At 44.1% G+C, this 24,627-nt stretch overlaps 1 protein-coding gene across 2 annotated transcripts in view; it reads left to right on the forward strand.

The window, feature by feature from the left end:
* Positions 1-24,627, forward strand: part of HSPG2 (heparan sulfate proteoglycan 2) — a 948,088-nt gene that overhangs the window by 179,603 nt on the left and 743,858 nt on the right. The gene's annotated exons all lie outside the window — the stretch shown is intronic.

Raw genomic sequence — 24,627 nt, forward strand, 5'->3', positions numbered from 1 at the left:
AAAAACAAAGAATAAGCCTGAGCCATCAAAGAAAGATCATGTTCACCACGGATATCCTGTGTAACAGTGAATAGGCATGAATTTAGAACTGCTATAACCCTGAATGGTGTAATCGCCGTATGCAGGGACTGGGAGTAGTGGTTCCTGATTCAGTTGGCTTTTGCCATAAACCAGTTGACAATTCTGTGGGTAGTTTGCACTACATAAATGCTCAATAATATCATTAAGTCGAGGGCAAACATGATTGCATTTTTTTGGGGTAAAGTGCACCGAGAAGCTAGTCAGTTTAAAGTACTCCCAATTTTACTGCTAAACATAACCTACATTGATTTTCACAGAATCACACGGTTTGTCTATTGGGGGAGCTGGGATTTGAGCCCCTCTATTTAGTCAGTGTCTGATGTTAAGCTACTACGCCATGTACCAGCCCCCACCTCACCTTGTCCGTTTTGTATTAATTGTCGGTTCTTTGTTTGCTATTTAACTTCCAAATACACAACTAACTAACACAAAAAATCGAGCATGCACCTAACAAACCTACAGAGGAAAAAGCGTAGGTCAAAAAGTGTGATTCAGAAGAGACAAAAAACCACAAAAGGGGTAGAATTTCAAGAAAATGGGTATTGAAATAATCCAGATTAATTCAGAAATAAGTCTGTGTATTGTTCCACCGAGTCCGATTTCACTCTGCGGGGGGGGGGGGGGGGGGTCCTGCACTCCAGGGGTATATTAATACCCCCGGGCTGAACAGTTTAACAAGGGGATTATATGAGAATACCTTCATTTTAAAGGCAATAAAACCATTGCAGACTGGTAAACCCTCTACAACACAGAGGTCACCAACAGAACAAGTAGCGGCCATGCTATCAGCTTAGTCTTTCTTCAGTGAGTGATTATTCGACCTACTGACTAGCTCCATCTATCTACATTCCCTAAGAGTTGCCAGTTCACACACCCGGAGTTGTCTGTACGCACCCTCATTTTTCAACCTTTTGTATCAACGCTTTTTTTGGCTGCTGGAATCTGTGCCCTGCCCTTGGGGTGGGACTGAAAAGTCGAAGTGCGTGATGAATTTGCTCAATGTAGTCATACTGTTTTTGTCTATGTCGGGGAGCACTAGTGTGGTGCCCTAATTTTGTGACTCCTTGAATTGTGCGCAATCACGCGTACTTTGACAAAAGTAGTGGAAGTAAAGTAACCTTTACCTCGCAGCTTCATTCAGTCCCTTGTTAAAGAAATAAAACATTGCGCTTTTGTGAGGAAGCAGGGGCAAGCCACGCTAAGGGCGCTGTTTCCTTACCCTGGAAGCAAGGATGCACGTGCACTTCTTCCAAGCTCTGTGACCGGCACTGAACCGAAGGCCTGACGTGGAGTCCAGGGAGCCTAGATCAGCGACACTGCGCTGTCGGTTTAGGCTGTCTGGACAGAGCTGTTTTGCAAGCCCTGCCAGCTCCGCGTTGTGTGCCTGAAGGCTCGGACAGCTTACCGACCGCCACTGTTTTGGATTCCGGTCAGAGGGGCGAAGTCACCTGTCACATAGCTCCTCCCTGCTGGGCGCCAGAGCCTCCTCAGGTCTTGTGCTTGTTCCCGCCTAAGGTCCATGCTGCAGGCCTCATGTCAGCATGGCTGAATTGGGCATGTTATGAGGGATGTTGCTATTAAAAGCAGTCGCAGAGCAGCTGCGGTCAGTGCAGGTAACAGCGGTGGGGCAGTTGGGCGGGGGGGGGGGGGGGGGGTGATTTTGAAGGACGATGCAGAGGGAAAATTAAATAAATAACTAATTTTCCCTCCGTGCCTTCGCTCGAAATACCCCCCCCCCCCCCTCCTCCTCCCCAACGCTGCCCACCACTGTTACCTGCATGGACCGCGGATGCCATAGAGGAATAATGGTTTCAATTAGAGTTGCAGATCTATAAATTAATATGCTGTGTTTGCCTACATTTCTTTGTGATGCATATTGAATGTAGGATTCCGGCTCCCTGTATTATGTATTGCATGGTAAAATATATAAATATGAATAAATCCTAGGACCAATTTTAGAATGGAGATCTACTGCCCATACCCATCGGCAACTGAAAACACCATTACACCCCCACAAGCCCCCTGCGACACCCTTGCAGATTTTTTACACAACAAAATCAACACCATGAATTCACACCTCAACCCCCCACAGAGGATGACACCCCCTCCTCACCCTGACTGACACCTACTCACATCAGCTCACCTTTTGGAACACCCTCACTGGGAAGAAAAGGCGTCTATCATGAGTTCCATCCAGTCCAGAGCTCCGGCAGACCGATGCTCTCGCCATATAATCAACCTCGGCAATAAACCTCGGCAATCAAACCATCAGCAAAGAACTCCCAAAGGTCCTCAACTTCTCGATCACCACTGCTTCACTTCCCTCAGAAATAGAAACATACCGACGTGAAGTTGTTGCTGAAGAAACCATCCGCAGACCCAGGAGAACTCAAGAACTACTGACCCATCTCCCTGCTCCCCTTCCCAGCCAAGGTCATTGAGAAAGCCACAAATAGCCAGCTAACAGGACCGCTGGAGAACCACAACCTTATAGACACCTCCTAAGCCTCCTTCAGAGCCAACCAAGACCACTTTTTCATCACCTCAGACGACATAAGAATGCTTCTAGACGACAAAAAAACAGCAGCCCTCATGCTCCTCGACCTCTCGGCAGCCTTCGACACTGTATCCCACTACACACTGATCAACAGACTACACCAGATCGCAGGGCCGGCGCTAGGCATGGAGGCCCCGCTTTCACAGTTAGCCTCCAGGGCCCCCAGCCCCACGCAATCAAATTACAAATGCGAGATGTCTTGACCTTGGTGTCAGGGTGTGATGGCATTCCTGGGGGTGCAGGGGTGGGGGGGAAGGGACAAACAAAGTAGGGACTGCACAGCAACTGGGCCAGCAATTATGTTGGCTCACAGTATCAGGGGCAAGGCAACACCTCTGCTAAGTACCGGCCATTGCCTTTCTGCATTTTGTTGCTAGGTGACAGAAGGCCCCCTTTGTTAGCAGAACCAGCTAGACACAGGTAAGGAGAGGTGGGAGCAGCCAGATCAACTGGCTCCTGTTTACTTTTGTATCCCCTGTTTTTTTTTATGGGAATGTGCATTTAAAATGTATGTAGAACTGTCACGGTAGTGTTTTGCAAAATGCTTCTTTACTGCTTGGAGGCCATGGGGAGGGGGCCCCCTTTCCCTGGGCCTCTAGGCACTAGAGCAAGATCCAGGTGTGGGGCCCCCTCCTTGTGCCTTGAAGCCATTACTCCCTCTTTCCTTTATTCATCCCCCACCAAAAAAACCATGCTTGCTGGAAAGGTTGTCTTTTTCTGACATTTTTCACTTTAAATGTGCTCCCTCGGGACGGACAGAAATAAAAGGTTAAAAAGGTTAAAATTGAAAAATAACTAAAGCAAGACAGTGTGGATCGAAAAAATTGGCAAAATTGATTTTATTCAAACCCAAAGCACATTAGCGCCACTTTAAAGAGTTTGCCAGTGAAGCGCTACTTTTGTTTTTATGAGATGGGGCAGAGGCAGGGTGACAGACGGAGGGTGACAGACGGAGGGTGACTAGGGTGACAGATGGAGGGAGACAGGGGGAGGGAGACAGGGGGAGGGAGACAGGGGGAGGGAGACAGAGGGAGGGAGACAGAGGGAGGGAGACAGAGGGAGGGAGACAGAGGGAGGGAGACAGAGGGGGAGAAACAGAGGGAGGGAGAGAGATAAGGAGGGAGAGAGACAGGGAGACAGAGGGAGGGAGACAGAGGGAGGGAGGGAGAGAGAGAAAGAGATGTGGGTATGCCGGGTCTGGTGGCTCAGTGGACAAAGGCGTCTTCTGCAGGGACCTGTGTTAAACCTCATGGTCACAATTTTTTTTTTGCTTTCCCTCTCTGACCCCGCCCCCACCGGTGCGGCCCTCGGCCAAAAACCACACTGTAAATGTGCCCCCCCCGAGAGTTTCTGAGTACCCATGCCCTAGAGGGTTAGTGACCCTGTCATTCAGGTCACAGGACCCTTGAGCAGGGAGGCTCTAAGGCGGTGGGACCGGTGACATCGCACTGAGCGCTCACTTCGGGCGGGGGCGTCATCTTTGCAAGTATATTATGTTTTTAAAAGCACTTGCTGCCTCCTTCCTGGCCTCCAGCAATTTTCGGCAACAATAGAAATGCCATGATAACTCCAGTGATTAATGTTCCTCCTTGAAAGAGATCGAAGTTTAGTCTAGTGGAAGTTTTGACTCGTGGAAAGGTAGAACAGAGGATTAATGTGCCTGCTGCAAAGAACATGTACGATGCAGATCACAAAGTGCACATATTGTAAATAAGTCAGTTAATAAGTCAAAATCCTAACATTGAACAGTGAGCTATTAACTGTCATCTAAGAGCTGCGTGCAAACTTCAAGGTATAAATTGGAGGGTTATGTTTTCCCCCAGTTATCTTAATGTTGCAAAAAGGGTTCATTTGGATAGAATTCAATTCTGGCTATTAAAGAGAACCTCCAACCATGGTATTACGTTCTAAATTCAGAGTTTGTGTTTATCCAGACCAATCACTAATAAACTATAATGCCTGGTAACATGATTGTCTGATGACTCCTACACCTTGTAGTCCTTTGTCTTATGTAACATTTCCTATACAGTGATTTACACATTTATGACAGATTGTCTCTGTATAATGTGTGTGATATACATTTCTCTGACACCCTACACTGGTATCAGTAGCGCTGTAAATCAAATTAAATGCATCTGAGTGAGAATGTGGTTATGGAGACTCGAGGGGCACTGTTAAAGGGTGGTAGTGAGGGAATCAGTGGCAGAGGAAGTAATTAGGGGCACTAACAAACATTGTTGCATAGGGCTCCACCAGCGCTAAAGCCGGCCACTTGCATTTCTACAGTTCTAACACCAAATCAAAAATGTTGATTTAAAAAAAAAACCTTACATCTGCAGCATACCTTCAAGTCCATGTCTGATTTAGTAGTGGTCTTGGTTGTTCTAGGTCTTTTTTATTTATGTACAATCTTAATTTGTTTGCAATGGTGTCTTGTAATTTTGTATTGTATGTGTTGTGTTTTTGCACTCAACATAATTCTGGCAAGTAAAGAGCCCACACACGAAAAAGATTTTCCTACGACTCTTTTCATGTGTGTGTGGTATACTGGTGAGAAGATATACGTTAAAAGAAATTACTTAGTATTAATGTCATCCTAAGGTGGCAGCATAATGACACAACATGGTAAAGGAGACTTTTGAAATGTGCGAGGTTTGCTTTTGTGTAATTTTATATTTTGAATGATCCCGCCCCTCATTACCTCAACAGGATCTCCCCCCTTTATGAGACAGAACTGGAATTTCTATCAAGCACTCATCTGGAAACGATCAGTTAACATTGAGTGAAAAAACATCCATCTTTCTAAGACCTGGAACTAGCTTTTCCATCCAATGTGACAAATGTAATCCATTTAATACAGTTTGAAAATATATGGACTTATTTCATTTGTATATTTATTTTTTTGTCTTTGTTACTGATATCCACGTTCGGTCTCTTCAGTGATGCCAAATAAGATCAATAGTCCCGCGATGTCACTTTCTGTGGTCACTTCTTGTGATGTTACATGCAAATTAGAGGGGCCTCACATCTTCCCTTTCGCCCGGGGCCCCAAAAGTTCTAGGACCGGCCCTGCCAGATCGGAATGCAAGGAGCAGCTGTCAAGTGGATCTCTTCTTACCTCACAGGACGCATATAGGAGATCATCATTCCTCCCTACTCCTCGCCACCTAAGAACATCCCCCAATGGTGTACCTCAAGGCTCATCCTTCAGCCCACCCCTCTTCAACGTATACATGTAACCCCTGGCCACCATAGTCAGGAGCCACGGACTAAACAATAATCTCCTACGCTGACAACACCCAACTCATCCCCTCCCTGACAAACAACCCTATGACCAGCAAAGACCTATTCCAAAGATTCATGAAGGATGTGGCCATCTGGATGAACCACCGTCTCAAACTGAACACAGACAAGACATGTTCTCGTCTTCGGGAAGGGCAAGGACCCCTTCTGGAACAACAAATGGAGGCCACCTGAGCTGGGCTCTACTCTCGAACACGCCCGCAACCTCCGCATCATCCTCGGCAGCCAGCTAGCCACAAAGAAGCAGGTCAGCACTGTGTCGCCAGGTTGATTCCTCACCCTCCGAATACTCGGGAAGGTTTTCAGATGGCTCCTACCCAATACCAGGCGAACTGTTACGCAATCTCTCGTCACTAGCAGACTCTACTATGGCAATTCCTTTTACATAGGAATCACAGACCAACTCTTGAAGAAACTCCAGACTATCCAGAACACAGCAGCCAGACTCACCCTCGACCGCCCCACAAAGATCACCCCTCACAAAACTCCATACCAGTCATGAAGAGATGTCAGTTCATGCTGCTCACCAACATTCACAGGGCACGACACAACGAAGGACCGGCATACCTCAACAAACAAGTGAATTTCCACCGACTTACCAGTCCCTCTTCCTAGCAGCTATCCAGCGCATCCGCCGGGCTAACAGCAGAGGCTGCTTCTTCTCCCACCTGGTGGCTAAGACCTGGAACATCCTCTCCCTGCACCTCAGCGCATTCCTAACGCTCCAACAGTTCAGGAAGGACCTCAAGACCCCGATGTTCATCCAATAGGAACAGGCAGCGTGATCCTGCAGCAGGAACCCACATTGCCTCAGACCCGCAAGGGGGAAGCATCTGTGCTATATAAATCCTGATTGATTGTTAATCTACTATTGCTTTCAAGTCCAAGGCAAAGAGTATGAAGGGGTGAAAGAAGAAAACATTCAGGACAGATGGGAATGCATTTTTGAGAGTTTTCTTTTAAGCAAAACATGCCCCCTTTCTTCTTGAAGCTTTAGATCCTCTTGTGGTGAAAGACTAGACAATGACGATAGTTATGAATTGGGGTTTCTGTTGCGTATGTATGCGCATGTGTGCATATATATCTATATCTATATCTATATATATATCTCAAGGGCTCATGAGCCCGAAACGCGTCACTGCTGTTTACCTGAAATAAAAATATCAGTTTGCCAGATCCTGTGCTCAGTCTCCTGCTTTGCCAATCCGTGGGGATTGGAAGTGGTTGTGGAGTGTTTCTGTATGTATATATATATTCTGAAACAATAACTTTTTCCCCCTCCTTATACCGCACTTCTGCTTCTAGGTGCTGTAAAAAAACGGCTATTACTATTGCCTACTGTAGAAATGCTTCGCTTACGGACCATAGAAGGATGGACAGTTGAGTCTATCCTGTCTGGATTTGCGGTCGTGACCTGCCAGACACAGCACGTTTGGTTGGTAATCATGCTACAGCTCACTGTGCTGGCTTCCAGTCGCTTGAGTTTTCCTGTTGGTGTTTGATAGATCATTCGGAAAGACTTGGTGAGATGTAGCCACAGTATCCCAAAACTTGGCATTTTTTAGCAGGGCGTGACCGTCAATCTCTAGGTGTTTGATTCGCAGGTTTAGCACGGTCAGCTGGTAGAAGTGGCAGCATGTCTGGGAGCTAGGCTCAGGCGGTCGCTGGGGTTCAGTGTCATTCACAGCTACAGGCATTAAAGAAGGAACGCGTTTCCAGGCCTCTCTTGATTCCTGGAAAATCTACTGGGAATCTTAAGTGGTGGGCGTGGTCAGGAGGACATTACAGAGTCCTGTAAATTTGGAGATATACCCTGGTTTCTCTTGGAGCTCATGGGGCTTAGGTTCAGGTTTGCTGACTTTAAACTTCTGCATGGTTGGTATGGGTAGAAACCCTTTGAGAACCTCAGAATAAAGTCTTGCAGTGCCTTTTGGGGAAAGCAAAGAGTTCTGGACTTAAAATCTTTCTTTTACTGGAGGTAGGAGCCTGATGTTTGTGCTGGTGTGATCAGGGCACTGTATGTTGGACCAGATATTGCATCGTCATGCTTGGCTATTTGGAAATTCAGCATTTTCTTCTTTTTTTTTTTTTTAGGAAAAGGAGCTCCCTGGAGTGGACTTGGTTGCTAGAATGTGTTCTTGGCAACTATATTGATTTGGGGGAGGGGGCACGGTCAGCCCCCACACCTTGGTTGAGTTCATTATCTATTCGCATTGAGTTGGGACATATCAAATTGAGTCACTTATTATATTGAATTGGTATGCAGATTCTACTGATTTTCGTCTCCTGAATGTGACCTTGTATGGCCCAAGCTGCCTGCCTTCCAGTGCTTGCTGCAGACCCGGTGCCATATTGTTTTGGCTGTACCCCTTTCAAATAGCACTCTTAACTTGTACGTCAAGTACTCAAGTGCCACCGCTGCTGAATATTTGGAGAGCAGTCAGTTCCTGTATCTATCACTTTATATAAAGGTTATTAAGGCACTCAAGCACAGCAAGATTATCTGTCTCCCCCTGATGTGAGCATGGGGCCGGATGGTGTTAGTAGACCTGGCCTTTGATCCTTGGGAGGGAGGAAGTTAATTCTATCAAATATAAGGGAGGACAGATGGTAGTGGTTGTCTGCACATCTGACAAGTACAATCTTTGAGCAAATAAAACTGAAAGCTGCAGGCCACTTTTGGCCCGCTGCCCAAGGCCCATACAAGTAAAGTCAAGACGAGTGGAAAGGCAACATAAACGTTTGTTAGAATATTGTACTCTTTAGGTCAGTCATCTCAAGTTTTCAATAGCTCACTCTTCTTTCTGTAAGCATTTAAATGAAGAAAAAATAGTCTGAGTTTGTTCCATGACTCAAATATCTTCTTAGGTATTCTAAATAGCCAACACGTTTCGTTCTATACACACAAGACTTCCTCAGGGCATTTACTCATTATGCACACCAATATCCAAATGAAACACAATCACAAATGCTAGCATGAGCAATCTATCTGATCCTTTGGGAACTTTTAGGAAACCTTTCCCAGCATTCATTTCTATTCAGACGCGATCATTGCTTATTTATATTTAGAAATTACAAACTTTGATTGAAAGATGCATGTGAGAGGACAATACAAAATAATTACATACTGAATAAAAGACCTGAGAAAGTTCATCATATTTATTTGGAGAGAAAAAACATTAAATAATTGACGTTTCTACTCATCATGTTCAAAATAATGTGGAGTAGAAGGTATAAAAGCATTTTCTTCAACTAGGCTGCTTGACTCCTATCATAGCTCCTTCCTCTTTTGTGTCAGTCATAAAAATCTGTTTCCAATTGTAATCATACCTTTTTATAATATCAGTGATGTATTTCGAAAAAGTTCTTGCATATTTCTAATTTTAATAGTCATACCTTTTTTTAATATCAGTGATGTATTTAGAAAAAGTTGCTGCATATTTTTCTCGGTGTGCTTGTTTGGTGGTTGTTGTAATATTAGATCATACACACAGTTAAGGAAAAGCCAAGTGGCGGATTTAAATGGTTTTACAGTTAAAGCAAACCTGAGCAGAACGTTGGAAAAGATTTACTTTTACGGAAAGAACTTTGAAAAATCTGTACAATTAGGGAAAAGTCGAGCAGTACAGATAAAGATAAGTGAAGGAGTATGTCGAAAAGATGTACGGATTGTGAAGTCAAGCAGCACACTGAAAAAAGCTATGAATTCTGGGAAAAAGCCAAGCAAAACATTGTAAAAGCTGTGCTGCTGCAGAAAGCCAAGCAACACATTGAAAAATGTGTACAGTTGGGAAAAAGCCAAGCCGTACTGTAAGGGAAAAGCCACATTAGACCCTTTAAAAAGCAATATGGGTAGGAAAAGGCCAAGCAGTATTTTGACAAAGCTCTGCATTTTGGATAAAGCCATCTGCTATGTTATTGGTAAAGTGCATGTACACCAAACCTTCTTGGTGCTGCTAATGAAGAAAACCAGACTTCAACCAATCAAAAGCCCCACAGTATGTTTATTTAGAGATTAAAAAGTAAAATTTTCAAAAAAGCCAAACAGAAAGCAGGGAGCGATCTTCCAGGGGAAGAATTTTACTCTTTCACTGCACTAGCCAAGAAGGCCCCATATTCAAAGGAGGTAGTTCTAGACTTGGGAAATTCCGGCAAGAACTGGCTTGAACAACACCAACTGCATAGAGGAACATGTAGAGGAAATGTATCAGCAAAGATTAGTGGAGAAGAGCTGTGAACTGCATGGTGAGCTATCATGGCCTTAAATAAAATTTTCTTTACGGCTTGCATACAAAGAAGGCATCTCAGAATGGCAGTAATGTAATCACTAAGACTGAAGCAGGCAATGGGCAAGGCTACATGTTAGAAATTGGGTTGGCGGTTGACTGGCTATGAACCCAAGGCAAGCAGCAACCACAATCCTAGTCCGGGTAAGAGCCAGGCAAGTCCTAAATTAACCTGTGCTAACCATCTGGTAGCTTGGCACAGAGCAGTCCGGCTTAACTTTCGAGGCAATGTATAAAGTATTTGTGTAACACTTCAAACAGTAAAAACACCACACAAAAAGATCTCTCAACATATTAGGAAAATAGAGCCTAATTCAATAAATAAAACCAGACCAAAAGAACTAAAGTCCAATAGGCCGAGCTGGAGATATTGAATTTCCAATTTATAGGGAAAAATATTGCCAAGAAGCGCTATTGGGGATAACTAGTCGCGCCGGTCAACTGCAATGTAGCGTGGGCCAGCTACAGGGACTCGGTTAGGCCCCCTGAACGAAGTACCTCAAATCCTGCTTGCGAAGTGTTGCGTGGATCCGCGTCGAAGATGCGTCGGGCAGTAGAGGCAATGCATTGGTTCCACTGGCAAGCACCTTAGGCCCACTTCCAATGGGCCAGGACAGGGGTGGCACCAATTGGCAGGGTAGACTCCTAGATAGCAGAGTCCAGGTGTAGGGGTTTGAAACCAGTTATGTCCCTGATGCTTCAGATTAGGAGGCAAGCTTGGTAACCCTTAGTCCCTCTGGGTTCTGGGGTAAAGTGATTCAGGTCCAGTCCTTCTCATCCAGGCAAGAGGGCAGCAGATCAGCACAGCAAAGCAGGAGTTCAGCAAAACAGTCTAGTAGAGTGGCAGCCCTTCAGCAGCACAGCAGTTCTTCCTGGTAGAGTATCCACAGGTCCAAAAGTGTACTGAAGTGGTGGTTTCTGAGGTCCAGTACTTACGCCTAGGGGTGCCTTCGAAATTGAAGAGACGTCAAATATGCCTTTGAATGACACAGAGGTCCTCACCCCCCATCCTGCCCTGGCTCAAGACTCACTGCAGGGAGTAGGCAATCCTTTGTGCGGGGACAGGGCACAGCTTATTCAGGTGTAAGTAATGCTGGGTCCAGCTCATTACTCCCACCTTGCCAGGATTCCCCTTCAAGTCACACCTAAGCTCCCATTGTGTGTGTGTGTGGGGGGCTGTCTAGGGGGACTACACAAGACCCAGCTATTACCCATTGTAGACATGTTGTCATAGACCGGCAACTGGCACCAATGGCTAAAGTAAGAAAATGCCAACTTTCTAAAAGTGGGATTTTTAGAATTGTAATTTAAAATACGATTTACCATACGTTAGGATTTTAAATTAGGATTCCAGAGACACCAAACTTGACTAGTTATAGCTCCCATTTGGAAATTAGTCTTATAAAGTGTAATATGGTAATACCAATGTTATGCTATGGGAGAAATAGTCCTTGCAGTAGTGAAAAACAACTTTGAGAAATTTTTACTAGCAGGACATGGAACACTTAAAAGTGAATGTCATGCCTTTTAAATACAGTGCACCCTAACCTCTTGGTTGTCCAGGGCCTACCTTATGGTGCCTTATATTTATAAAAAAGATTGATTTGTGCCTGGCAAAAAGTTTAAATTGCTAGGTCGAAATGGACATGGCAGTGTAAACTGCACACACATGCTCTGCAATGGCTGGCCTGGGACATTGTTAGAGGGCTACATAAGTGTGTGTCACAAGCAGTGCTGCAAGACACCTAGCCTCATTTAATTTGCATGCCATGGGCACCTGTAGTGCACTTTTCTAGGGACTTACAAGTAAATTAAATATGCCAAATGGGAATGAGCGAGTATTATGCTTAGAGGAGAGAGCACATGCAATTTAGTACAGGTTAGTAGTGGTTAAGTACTCAGAATCCTACGGCCAAAAAACGAGATCAGAAAAGGTGGAGGAGGAAGGCAAAATGTTTGGGGGTGACCCTGCAGAAAGGGCCATTTTCCAACACTACAGTATTCTGCACTGGCTCTAGGATTCCTTAAATTTGTCTGACTAGCGCAAGTACATAGAATTGCTGAAGTCAAGTCATAAGAATGCACCAAGGCCTCGATAACTGAAATATGGTACACAATGTTAGGCCGACTTTTCCTTGAGTTAATATGTCAGAATCAGGTGCTGACTACTCTACTCTAGAAATAGGAAACTCTAGGGAGACGCCTGTATCCAACATAAATGCCTAAAATGATAGACCACTTTTGGGAGAGCTACAGTTGGCCTATGACCTCAGACCAGATCAGGGTTTTATTTTATTGATGGCATTTCTAGTTTTGAGGAGCTCCCTTTTAGCTAGATTACATTTTGAGAATGTGGGAGCCGTCCGCGAGTGCACAGTTGTTTGGACTTCAGAATGTGTCAAGCTGGTGGGAAGGTAGAGGAAGGTACCCGAGTCGTAAAAATAACTGTTGTGTATTGTCTGCCTAAAAATAAATTTGAACTCCCATGATATGAAGGAGAAAGGCTAGAGGCAGCAAACAGATACTGAACAGCAAAGTGAAGAGCCCAGATCCCTGAGCGACACAACAGTTGGTGGGTGTAGCTTCAGACAACGAGGAAGAAGAGTGGTCTGAGAAATTGGTGGTCAGAAATAAGATTATCTACTTGAGGCCAGAATTTCGAGGCATATGTCTTTTAATCTAAAAACAAGTAATTAATGTACTAAAATCTACCACAATGAAAATCTGTTAGAGAAAAGCCAAGCAGTAAATTCCACAGCTTTGGCAAAACCAATAGGTCTGCCTTTTCCTTTCAGTTAAAAAAAAAACAGCGATTTGCTTTGCCAGTGCGCATCATCTTCAGCAGCAGTCAGTACATGGAGCTGCCGGGCATGCAGAAAACTAGGCGGCTGGCTGAAGGCTTACAAGATTGAGACTACTGTGACGCCATTTTGAAATGGTGGCATTAAACAGATGCCCGGTACCAGGATTGAAGGAGTCTCTGGGTGCAGTTAAAAGCAGCAGCAGCAGACAGGCGGTGGGATTAAAAGGAGCCAACACGTGTGCTGAAAAGGAGGACCAGCCGGATAAAGTGAATCCCTGGACACACTGATAGATTTAGATTTGTGCCCGATTTCTCATAAGAGCCAAACTTGGGGCAGCCATCTACTCGTTTAAAAAAAAAAACATGCGGCCATCTTGTGCTCAGGCATCTGACAAAAAAAATTAAAAAGAAAAAATGATTCTTTAAAAATCTAGACATTTATAATGTGCTGGCATGAGGTAAACAACTGAATGTTATAGCTGGATTGTCCAGTTTGCCATGGCAGTGCATGAGAGAGTATTTCACATCTTCAAAAATACACTCAATAGCATAAGGGAGGAGAATAATATTTCCCTGGTGCAGAGCCAAAGTTGTCTTTTGTGTATGTTAAAGTATTTGTAACAATAGGTCCACGAGACATAGGGTGGTTGCCCCCGGTTTTTTTTTTTTACCGGCCTGTATTTTTATTTTCAGGCTTGTAAATATATTGAGAACACCACTGAGCCACATTTTCTCTCCTGAATTTTGAGGCTAAAACAGCACACTGTACATAGAAAGTTGTAACAAAATATTTGAGAACTTTCTACATTGTTTCACCATTGTTATTAGTGCAAACTCAACGAATTGCCATGTTACTAAATAATCCTGACCTTTTTACACAAGGTCTTGTTTCCCTACCAGTTCTTGACTTTTCCAGAATGCAAAACGTAAACCAATGGCTGGTATTTTTTTTTTTCTTTGAAAAGCGTAAACCCTAACCAGCCAGATAAAACGTACTATAACAAGACGATCAAAACTGGATTTAGCTAAAAGCCAAGCTGCACACTGAAAAAAAGATACATATTCAGTGAAATCCATCCAGCACGAAAATAGTGTGAGAATGGAGAAAATCCAAGTAGCACATTTTTAAAAAGTTGCGCATTGAGGGAAAATCCTTACAGCACGTGGAAAAGGGATGTCCATCTAGAGAAAAGCCAAGCAACAGGTCCCCACAGTGGCGCCATTTCCAAGGGCACAGGGGGCCCTTCCCTCCTGGCAGACATTCCCGCGTGCTCCGTCTCCTGTTGCACTTTAATGAGCCAGTCATTTTTAGATTCGCCTGAGTCGCCTTGCTCTGAAATCGTATTGACCCTGCTGCTACATTTTTCAAACTTCAATATGCCGGGATTAGAGCGGAAGCCACTTAGTGGAGGCACTGTAAAGTGGGAGGAGGTGGGAGCGGGCGTGGCTGTCTCCTCACAGATTTCCTGACGGGAGGCTGACGCAGGAGGCAGACAGATACCTCTGACCTTGTAAGGGTTGGTTCAATAACCTTTTCTGGGGCGGGATTATACAACTTCAGGTCTTTTTTAGGGGCCAGGCTTTGGGAGGGAAGCGTGGGAAACCAAATGAGTTCCAGAAAGTTGATTATCGCCCCACCCAGCTCCTTAGCGACTATAGGAAGACATTCTTCCGCTGCCATTGTGTGGAAGGGACTTCATCCACAGGAAACACCCGGCATCGAATAATGGAGGTTTCATCAAACCTTTGGAAATAGAATCGTGGCCATTATTTTTTGTATTCTATATCATTTTGTAGAAAGGTTCAGATGCCTTACCTCAGTGCTCACTTTGCCACTGGATTCAAGCTAGCCTGGCTGATGACGGCTGATTAGCCAGAAACCGGTCCCAGGATGATTGTTTCCAGACCAGGGAAGACATGGCTGGCTTGGCAGTTCGGGCTGGACTGTTCCCATGAGGCACAGGGTCAGACTGATTTGCATATGGCCATGTTTGAACTGGGGTGGCGGAGGGAGCTAAAGAATGATGATGGATTAAACCCAGATCAGTTGATTGGGGGTGAGTGCTTGCAATGTCCAACACTCCATCCATCATCCCCTTTGGTTTTGACCTCAGTGATAGGCAGACCAGACAATGAGGCACAATATAGCATGAGCCTGATGACATTAAGCGATTTAGGAAAGATGTCCTTGTACTGGGCACACTTCTGAAAGAATGAGAGTCTCACTCTGTACTTGTTAAAACCACACGATTGGAAGAGCAGCAGCAGTGCCTGTGTGAATCCAAGACCGAGCAGGCAGCTCAAAAAGGGAGAAACGTTTTTTTTTTCTTAAAAAATAAATAAAAAATGCACTCTGTACCTAGGGCATCATATGATTTTAACCCCTTGCATGCTGATGATGGCCCCCATCCGTCATGCACTACGGCGCTCGTGTGCTGATGACGGCTGGGGGCCGTCATAAACCCGCCCTCTCGCGATTCTGCCGCACAGGCGCAGAATCTCCGCAGCATGCAAGGGGTTAACCAGTGTTTGCAAATCAGGTTGGAAAATTAGCCATTGGAAAAGCTCCTGTAGTGCGGTACCTGGAAAATTGAAGTCGGCAGATGTTTGTTTTTTTTGTTTTGCAGGTGTGCGGATGTGTTTTGCACAGATCCGATTGTGTCCCGGAACAGCTTCCCTTTGGCTAGATTTGCGTCCTACAAATACCACAGACATACACGTAACACAGATTGATGCAGGATAGAATGTCAGCGCTGGAGAGGTTCTGAGGTGTCATATGTGGTATGGCGGCGCCTTTCTCTTAATCATACAAAACCACACCCATCCTAGCTGAGGTGTAGCTTACACAAGACCAGAGACTGCTGTTCAGTGTCAACACCACTTTGTTGTTTAGCCCTGGTGGTGCCCGGTGCAATAGTCTTTTTCGACCCCCTTCACCACCACCCCCCACCCCATGACCACCTTCTCCAGGGATTTCCTCACTACCACCATCCAACAGTGACCCTCCTCTCTCCATAGCCCCTCTTGCAAATGCATTTAATTTGTTTTATAGCGCTATTTATACCACTGTAATGTCTGAGCACTTTACTTCACACTTAAACTATACAGAGACAATTAATCCTATGTGTGTAAATCAGTCAATAGGAAATGTTACATAAAATAATGACGATTACAAGGTGTAGGAATCACGTAATCCATAATAGTAGGCAGTCTATTTTAAGTGGTTCGTCTGATGAAGCACACATTTAGGATTTAATACATACCACAGTGGTTGCATTTGGCTTTACTAATGAATGCATTTCTATCCAAACCAACCCTTTTTTAGCACCAATAGGGTAATGAAAGACTGGGAAAAAGCATAATGCTCCAACCTATAACTTGCAGCTCTTTAACAGTTCCTAGATAATTTTATATTAGCATTTTAACTTATGAACTGCAGGTAACAAAAGGATCTCTGTGACAAAAACAGTAACCCACTGAGCTATCCACATAAATACAGTTCTGTGATCTCATGGTACACGCTCTTTGCAGCAGTCATACTAACCCTCTGCACTACCTTATGATAAATCAAAACTGCCACTAGACAAAACTCGATCTATCTCCAACAGGAACATTAATCCCCAGCGTTACCTTGACATTTTTTGTTGTTGCCTAACAGCTGCTGATCAAAAAAGAAACGCATCAATTTAAAAACACCTTCTTCAAAGTTATTTCCTACCCAAGTGCCTCCCAGCCCGAACTCAGGCCCCCTCCAAACTCAGTGCCAGGTGCAGCTGCACCGGTCACCCCACCCTAAAGCCGGCCCTGTCTGTATTCCATGTTGTCATATTTGTGTGATCTATATCAAGTATTCTGCTAACCCCCATCTGCTTCCTGTATTTGGTAGTTACGCCATGGCCCCTGGTGCAGTAGTACTGGATGATTCACTGCACAGGCCCACCCTTTACACTAGGGTGCTGGGGTTTGGGAGACCTGTGAAGGAACTCCTTTTGAGTCACTGGGGACGTCTAGGGGTCGGTCTCCATACTTCCTCACACTTCTGAGGAGTAGTACCTCATATGTCGGCATACATGGAATTTTGGAATCTTCTTGCGACCACTAGTCTCTGCAGAAGGCTGGTAGTAGGATTGGGCTACAGTTAGTGACTAGGTGTCCCGGATTTCCACTGACAGTCCCGTTTTTAGTGGACTGACCTGGAGTCCCAATACTTTTCTAAATTTTAAAAACATGCCCCATTTTTTTGAGGCAAAGGTCAGGTCATTTTGCAGAGTAGAATTTAAAGGTATGCTCTCCTTCCACAGGTCCTTCAGAAGACTAAAAACATGTAAGTAATGTATCTGTCAGGCAGCACGGGACGGGGAAGGTCAGCTACGTGCTCCCAGCAGATGGGATTCCAGCAAGTGGGTTCAGGGTGGAGAACCTGCCATAGATAATAAGTAAATATAGGTGTGTGTGTATCCGTGTGTGTCAGTGTGTGTCCGTCCCCACCCCGTATGGTCTGCTTAATTTGTGTCGGGCCTTAACTTATTTCTAAGTAGTCTCTGATCCAGAGCAAGACAGAGAAGGGAAGAAGCGAAGATGGGAAAATAGTGACAAAGGGAGAAAGCGGAGATGGAAAAGAACCAGCAAGAGTGAGATAAAGACACTTGTAGTGTAGGGCTGTGAAAAAAGGTATGAGGCAGGGGCGTAACACAGCCCCCGCGGTGCGGGGGCCCCAGGCTCCAGGGGGCTCCCTTGGCACGGTAATCTGGCCGGAGAGCTCCTAATTGAGCCCGGGGGGACGGGGGGGCCCTCTACGTACTGTGCAGGGAGGCCCCCTCAGTTTTCGTTACGCCAATGGTATGAGGGGGAATCTAATCCAAGTCACCTTTAGTGGTCTGAAACTCTGGCGCCTTAAAAAAATCTTTGGACCCTTGCACTCCCTACTTAAAATAAATAAATACGTGGCGGGACGAGTTTCCAGGACTAGTCTGATTCCGCCATTCTCGACTACTCATAATGTGGCTGAACCCATTAATTGTAAACCCTACCCCCACTCCGACCCCTCGCTAAAACACACCAATTGCAGCACTTCCGTGGCAGGCATTAAAAGGACCAGTTGGCTTCTGGGCTGAGTGACTTTTCTCTCGTGTATAAAGGGGCCCTCGAGTCTCATGGTGCACCCAATCCCATCACTGAGCTGACCTTATGATACAACCTTTAACTGTGACAACGCGTCACACATCAATAAGACAACCTAAATAGCAACAAAAAAATTCAAAATGAATGTGGAGTAATGAGGCTACTGCCTCGGTATCCAAAAACTCACTACTGTCAGAAGGAATCTGACAGACGAAAACAAGACACAGATGGTGCACCCAATCTGTTGAATGTGGGGGGGGGGGGGTGAGCTGAGAAGGAAGGGCCTTGATGTCTGGCTTAGAAGTGCAACTTATGGCCAAACGTACATTGGGAGAAAAAAAAGGTATGACTGGGCAAACGATTGCACACCGTCCAAAAGCGACATTGAATATCAACGACTAATAAAAACCATAGACCCTACTTCCCTCCATATCGGTCTATCCCTGGGAGCAGCGACCAGTCCCCTGCCCGCCTGCCTTCAAAAGAAGAAACTCGCAACAGTGGGAAATGCAGCAGTCCGTTGTTGCTGTCGGCAGCGGAGTGCCCGGAACCCTCTTGTTAAGAGAAGGTAGCCAGACCTTCCCTTAACCTTTTAAGTCTACCTTTTACTCAGGAATGGGATCGTAAAACTCTTAGCAAATATACAGCATTTCTGGAGGACATCCCGAGACGGGAAGCTGCCAAACAAACACACGCCGTAGCAATTAGCAAACAAACCCGATTGTAGCAAGTTGGCTAATTGGACGGAGGCATAAACAAACACAAGCCGAGTGCTCGGAGTCGGCCTGGGGTGGAGTTCAAGATGTCTTCTGGTGCATAGGCAGCGCTTTGCCAAATGCACCACTGTTTTTCCCACCTGTGGTCTGAGTACAAGAAAACAAGGCCGTTCAATATTTACAGCGTTATGGGTCGCACTGTGTTTTTATAAAATTACGATTTCAAATATGGTTTGTTTGTATGTCGTATACTTTTTAATTTTTAAGTGAGTGAACCCCTCAAACTCCTAAGAGGTACCGGCAAGAGCATGTTTTGAGCAGAAAATGCCCCTCAGCCTGACCTTTTCTATGCAAACTAGGCTGCCTCTCATCTTGAGACTTTTTTTGATGCAAAGTGCACACTTGACAAACCAGACACTTTCAAATGTGCACTCTGAAATAGACGCACGGGTGGGTTACCAAAGAAAATCCGAGCGCTTTGTGACCCACAAAGGGGAATCTCTTTATATGCACCACAGCACAACGCATCCAGTCTGCTTACTCCTGCCCTTGGTGCAATAGTGCGCTATGAATGAGTGTTCTGTGGAAATGATGTGGAACATTACGGGAATCCTTCTACAGACCTACTTTTGTACCTACAAAAGACTCCTAAGAGTTCCTCCTTTGGTATCTTTAGTAGGAAAATACTCAGTTGTTCAATGACGAAGGGGCCTCCTGGAACGCAGTAAATGGTTCTACATGGGAAGAACTATGCAAGGCATTATTCGAGGACCAGGTGACGTAACTAGAATTGAATCATTTTATATTGGTTCTCTTGCGGATCCATTGACTTTCCTATGAGATGGATGCACTAGAGATTTTTCTGAGTTCCAGGGATCTAGATATTGGAATGATCTGCATGTCAACTGTTAATAAATTGGAGTGGCACCAGAATCTTAGAAAACTAAATGGTAGTAAGATATTTAAAAATGGTATTGATCAGTGTTCAATAGGTTTGACAACCTTATCTGAGCATTAGAGTTTTACAGAAACCGGCTTGGAGCACAGGGCTCGCTTATCTTTAGTGTGGCAATATGGAGTGCACTCTTTGTACTGCTTCCTCAGCTCAAGTTTTCTTGCTAGTCGAGCTATTCTTTGAGTTGAGTTGTTAGTCGGTATTTGTATAGCGCAGTTGCTATGGCCACGTCACAATGTTGGGATTTGTGAAAGATGCGTTTACGCTTTAAAATTAGTTTCCTGTAGACCAGAGCTTGTTTTTGAGTCAAAATGCTATTGTTGTGGAAGTAGACACCAAGGGGTAACCTAATACAACTACAAAGTAATTAGAAAATTGACATGCAGGACTTTCTAAAAACAAATGACAGCACTCCGAATGAAGACGACGTCCTCTGTGGGAGGAGGGCAGAAGTATGAAAGAAAACCAACCTGCAGCCAAGCAAATAGGTCTTTACAATACGCCCCATCTTGTGTCAGTACATCTTTTATTTTAAATTGTATATCCTTTTAATTCCCCGTTTGGCTGTGTTCATTCCCCTTGTGGTGACCCTGGGCTCTATAACTGTCATTATCGCTCATACATGTATTAAAAATGCCCCCATTTAAGTTTTCATCTTTTGTACTTTGTAATGATAAATTCTTCAATGTTCCCAGGGCTTTGGTGAGTCAGATAATTTTAATTTAGTAATAACTCGTTTTTTAATATAGCGTTTTAATATGTCTCATGCCAAGTTGTTTTAGTGTGAACCATGTTTACTTCAAAACATGCATGCCATGCTAGTACATCTCGTGCATAAGGCAAGCTTGTAAACTAAGAACAGAAAAGCTCTCCAGGTAAGGATTTGAAAAGGGTGGTGTCTTCTCCCTACGTTTGGAAGTAGGCTTCAAAACTTCTTGGAGTACAAATGTAATTGCGTTTCTGATTGAGTATATTTGGAGGGATAAAACACTTAGAATAAACATTCTTAAATACAGAGTCAATCCTATTTTCATATGTTTGACACATCCTTTTTTTGTAGATTTAATTCACATTTAATTTTTTTAGAATATATATATATATATATATATATATATATATATATATATATATAATGTATTTTTATAGATGTATGTGTGTATGTATAATATATATATATATATATATATATATATATATATATATATATATGTGTGTGTGCATTTGTGCCTCCAAGCGGATATTATCGAGCGGCATGGGTTTGACATTATATCGTACGCCGATGCTACTCAGATCATTGTCACCATGTTGCAGAACTCTGCTGCGGCCTCTCTGAGGACTTGCCTATCTGCTGTGGGCCTCTGGATGGACCATAACTGCCTGGAATTAAATGCAGACAAGACTTAAGGTCCTCATCCGGGAGGGGCAGGCCTCTATTTGGACCCCCGACTTGTGTTGTGACCATCATCAGCTGGTCCCTTCCCGAAGCCCAAGGTCAAGAACCTGGACATCCTGTTTGATGCGGACTTCACGTTCTATAACCAGATCACTGCCTTACCAGGCAAGTGCTTTGGGATGTTAAAATCCCTCAAAAAGATCATCCGGGTTCTGCCTGAAGCGGCTAGATAGCAGTAATCCAGGCTTTAGTCATCTCACAGCTAGATTACTATAACATCCAACATCTGGGAGTCTCTCAGTTTCAGCTGATGAGGCTCCAACGCATACAGAACGCTGCGGTTCGGTTACTGCTGAATCTTCCCAGACGGCGTTCGATGAGCTCTGCTCGGCATAAATTGTGCTGGCTTCCGATGCAGAAGCATCTGTCCTTCAAGGCTCTCTGTTATTGTTACAGGGTCTTTAACAAATCAGGTGCCAACTATCTTCACCACTTCATCAAACCGTACCCCCTCTGAGGTCTTAAGGGGTTCTGTTGGCTGAAGTCCACACAGTTAGGAAAGCTTGTATCAGTTCTTTTAGCTTTCTGGCTCCCAAGCTATGGAACTCTTTTCTGCTGCACCTCAGACAATCTAAGACAGAACTTTTCCTCTGGAAAAATCTCATAATGTGTTTTTTTAGATGGGTCCCAGGTTTCCTTCAGGCTTTCTGTCTCCTTTTGGTAGCTAGACCTTATCTGCGCTGGGACAGTTATGCAGAAGTAGTCTTGTGCTTTATAAATTGTTTTAGTATCTATCTATCTAGCTATCTATCCATCCATCCATCCGTCTAGTTTTTATTTTTAACTTAAACCCCCTTTTCAGATGGGGCAGTAACCGTAGAGGAGTGTCTTCTTGTGTCGTGCCTCCTGTTGGGACGTATTTCTAGGGTGGTTTAGGTGGAATCTTGGGCAAGGTACTATGTACCCGTTACTCCATTATTGATCCATGGCAGATGCTCAGGATAACTATATACTATGCTGATGGTTACAGTTTAGATTAACTGTATGTAAATTTATCTCCTGGGAGAATACATTGAAAATGTGTGATGATTCTGGCTATTGTGAAACTAGTGTAATACTTTGACGCATCCTGTTTTCTTCTTCTTTTGGGAGGATTGCCTCCATGCTGGAAGTAAAACAAAATTTTTTTTTTTAATGAAATGGCAAGATGCCACTCTACTTCTGGTCTTAAATGTATAACCACAAATTATCTCCAGATCAATTCTACATAGGGTGACCAGATGTCCCAGTTTTCCCTGGACAGTCCCCGTTTTTCGCAAAGTGTCCTGGTGTCCCGACACTTTCCTCCAAACAGAATAAATGTCCCAGTTTTTTAATCGTGGCTGAGAGGAGAACAGAAATGTCCCGGTTTTGGAGTAGTGGCTGCATACGCACTGGTATTAAAAAGATGTGCGCATGCTCACTTCTCGAAATATTACAGCGTGATGTCACTCCAGATGAGGTTGAATGTCATTATGCCATCCATGGGGGCAACAGTGTGTCCAAACCACCAGCATGACCCTGCTCATTAGAGTCAAAGGTCACTGCCTCCACCAAGATCGAGCCAGCCACCTGTAGTCCTACCTCTATATTTATGGTCTGTCCCGGTTTTTTTCTTTTGGGAATCTGGTCACCCTAATTCTACAGCGTTGTAGTGTCTTGAGTCTTGCTTTTTCTACACAAAACCCGTAGTCATAACATATATTTAGAGAGTGAGGCATTGTCAAGGGGATTTCTTTTCTAGCGCCGTGAAGTTGTCACTTTTCCCTACTAACTTTGTGGAGAAATCTTGTCCTGGCAGCTTATTCTGCGGATTACTTTTTAGATTTATGGTCCGTGCAGAGACTGGGTTGCGTGGGTTGTGTTGAGATTTTAAAGAATTTCTAGTGGGCGCGATGATGACGACCATGATCTCATTCCAAGTTTTTTTTTTTTTTGCTCCCCGCCTGAATAGTGAATGGATATGACCTTGTGGCTCGGTCATTCCTTTGTCAGCTGCTGGGGGATGCTTAATGAAATGGTTTCTGGCCTAGAACTTGTTGCCAGCCTCAAGGAAAAAGTTGGAAAAGCTTTAGAGAGGGGCAGTGGAATTGGTGCAGTGGGGCGTGGGAAACCCAGCTAATTCTTGGTTTCCTCACACACTCACAAAACCCGTTCCTTTTGCATCCCTCACGAAATAAGTCATCCTTTTGTTTCCTACTATTTCAGTATTCTAAAAGAATTAAATCACTTCAATAATTTGTGCGATGGTTGTTCGGTGAAGTGGAACCATAATAGAAAGATAAAGCTCAAACCTTTTCACTTTCAGTGATTGGTTGGCTCAAAACCTTTTTTGTGGCATGCAGGATGTGTGAGATGGGTAGGGATACTTGTATAGCACACACCTAGCTAAAAAACAAGAAAAAGAAAAGCCCTGCACAGATGTTGGTTTTATTGAGTTTAGCAATATGAAAGGACGAATGGACTTGCTGTAGTCTGAACTTATGGCAATTGGGTCAAACATGGATTCCATTTCCTGCAGTGCGTTCTTTAGACCAGTAAGCCGCCGCACACTGCTCAATGGACTAACATAAGGAGCACTTTATCCATCGTCTTCCTGTTATTCGGAATGCTGCTTGTCATGACTTCCTATTATGGGAACTGTCCTCCTACATATCCTTACGTGAACGAACCCTTTTTTAGCCATATGAGTGTTTATAATACAAAGGAGCCTGCAAACCCTGTATAAAAAGCTTGTCCTAATTTCCTTATTACACTCGCCTTTTGACACACCTTGTTGCCTGTAATAAAGAAACGACGTAGCAGCTCAACTCTCTATTAATTTATTTTAGTTGACTTCTGACATCACTGTGCCTGCTGTCAGAGCCAGCAGCCGGATAGGCAGGTAGGTCACAGAGCATAATTAAATTTTTAGTTTAAAAAAAAGGGTAGCAAAACATGGATTTTCATCCTCCTGCTTTGTTTTTCCAGATGAACAGTAAGAGGTAGAAAGAAGATATTAATTGCAGCATGTTTATTTTTCCACATTTGAGGAATTATTGCAGAGATTGAATGTCTCTGCATGTTTCTACACACTTGGAGATTCTGCATTTTTTAAAATGTAACTTGTGTTGAACTGATTTTAATATATGATTGCAAAAAATATCTAACTGCTTTTTGGTGTATTTAGGTTTGCACTAAAGATTCTAATAGTATTCTTCGTGTTTATAATCATCCTATGTCTTTCATATGAAAGACCACCACAATAACTATTTTAGCATTTTGTTTATAGGTGATGTTGTGGCCCTGTATTATAAGAAATAAAGTACCCCCTTCTGCACAATGAGGAGTTCAGTGACCATATAAAGGAATGTTGCCTTCTGCCTCATTCCTC

Source organism: Lissotriton helveticus, chromosome 5_1, assembly GCF_964261635.1.
Source record: "Lissotriton helveticus chromosome 5_1, aLisHel1.1, whole genome shotgun sequence".
Taxonomy (NCBI): Eukaryota; Metazoa; Chordata; class Amphibia; order Caudata; family Salamandridae; genus Lissotriton; species Lissotriton helveticus.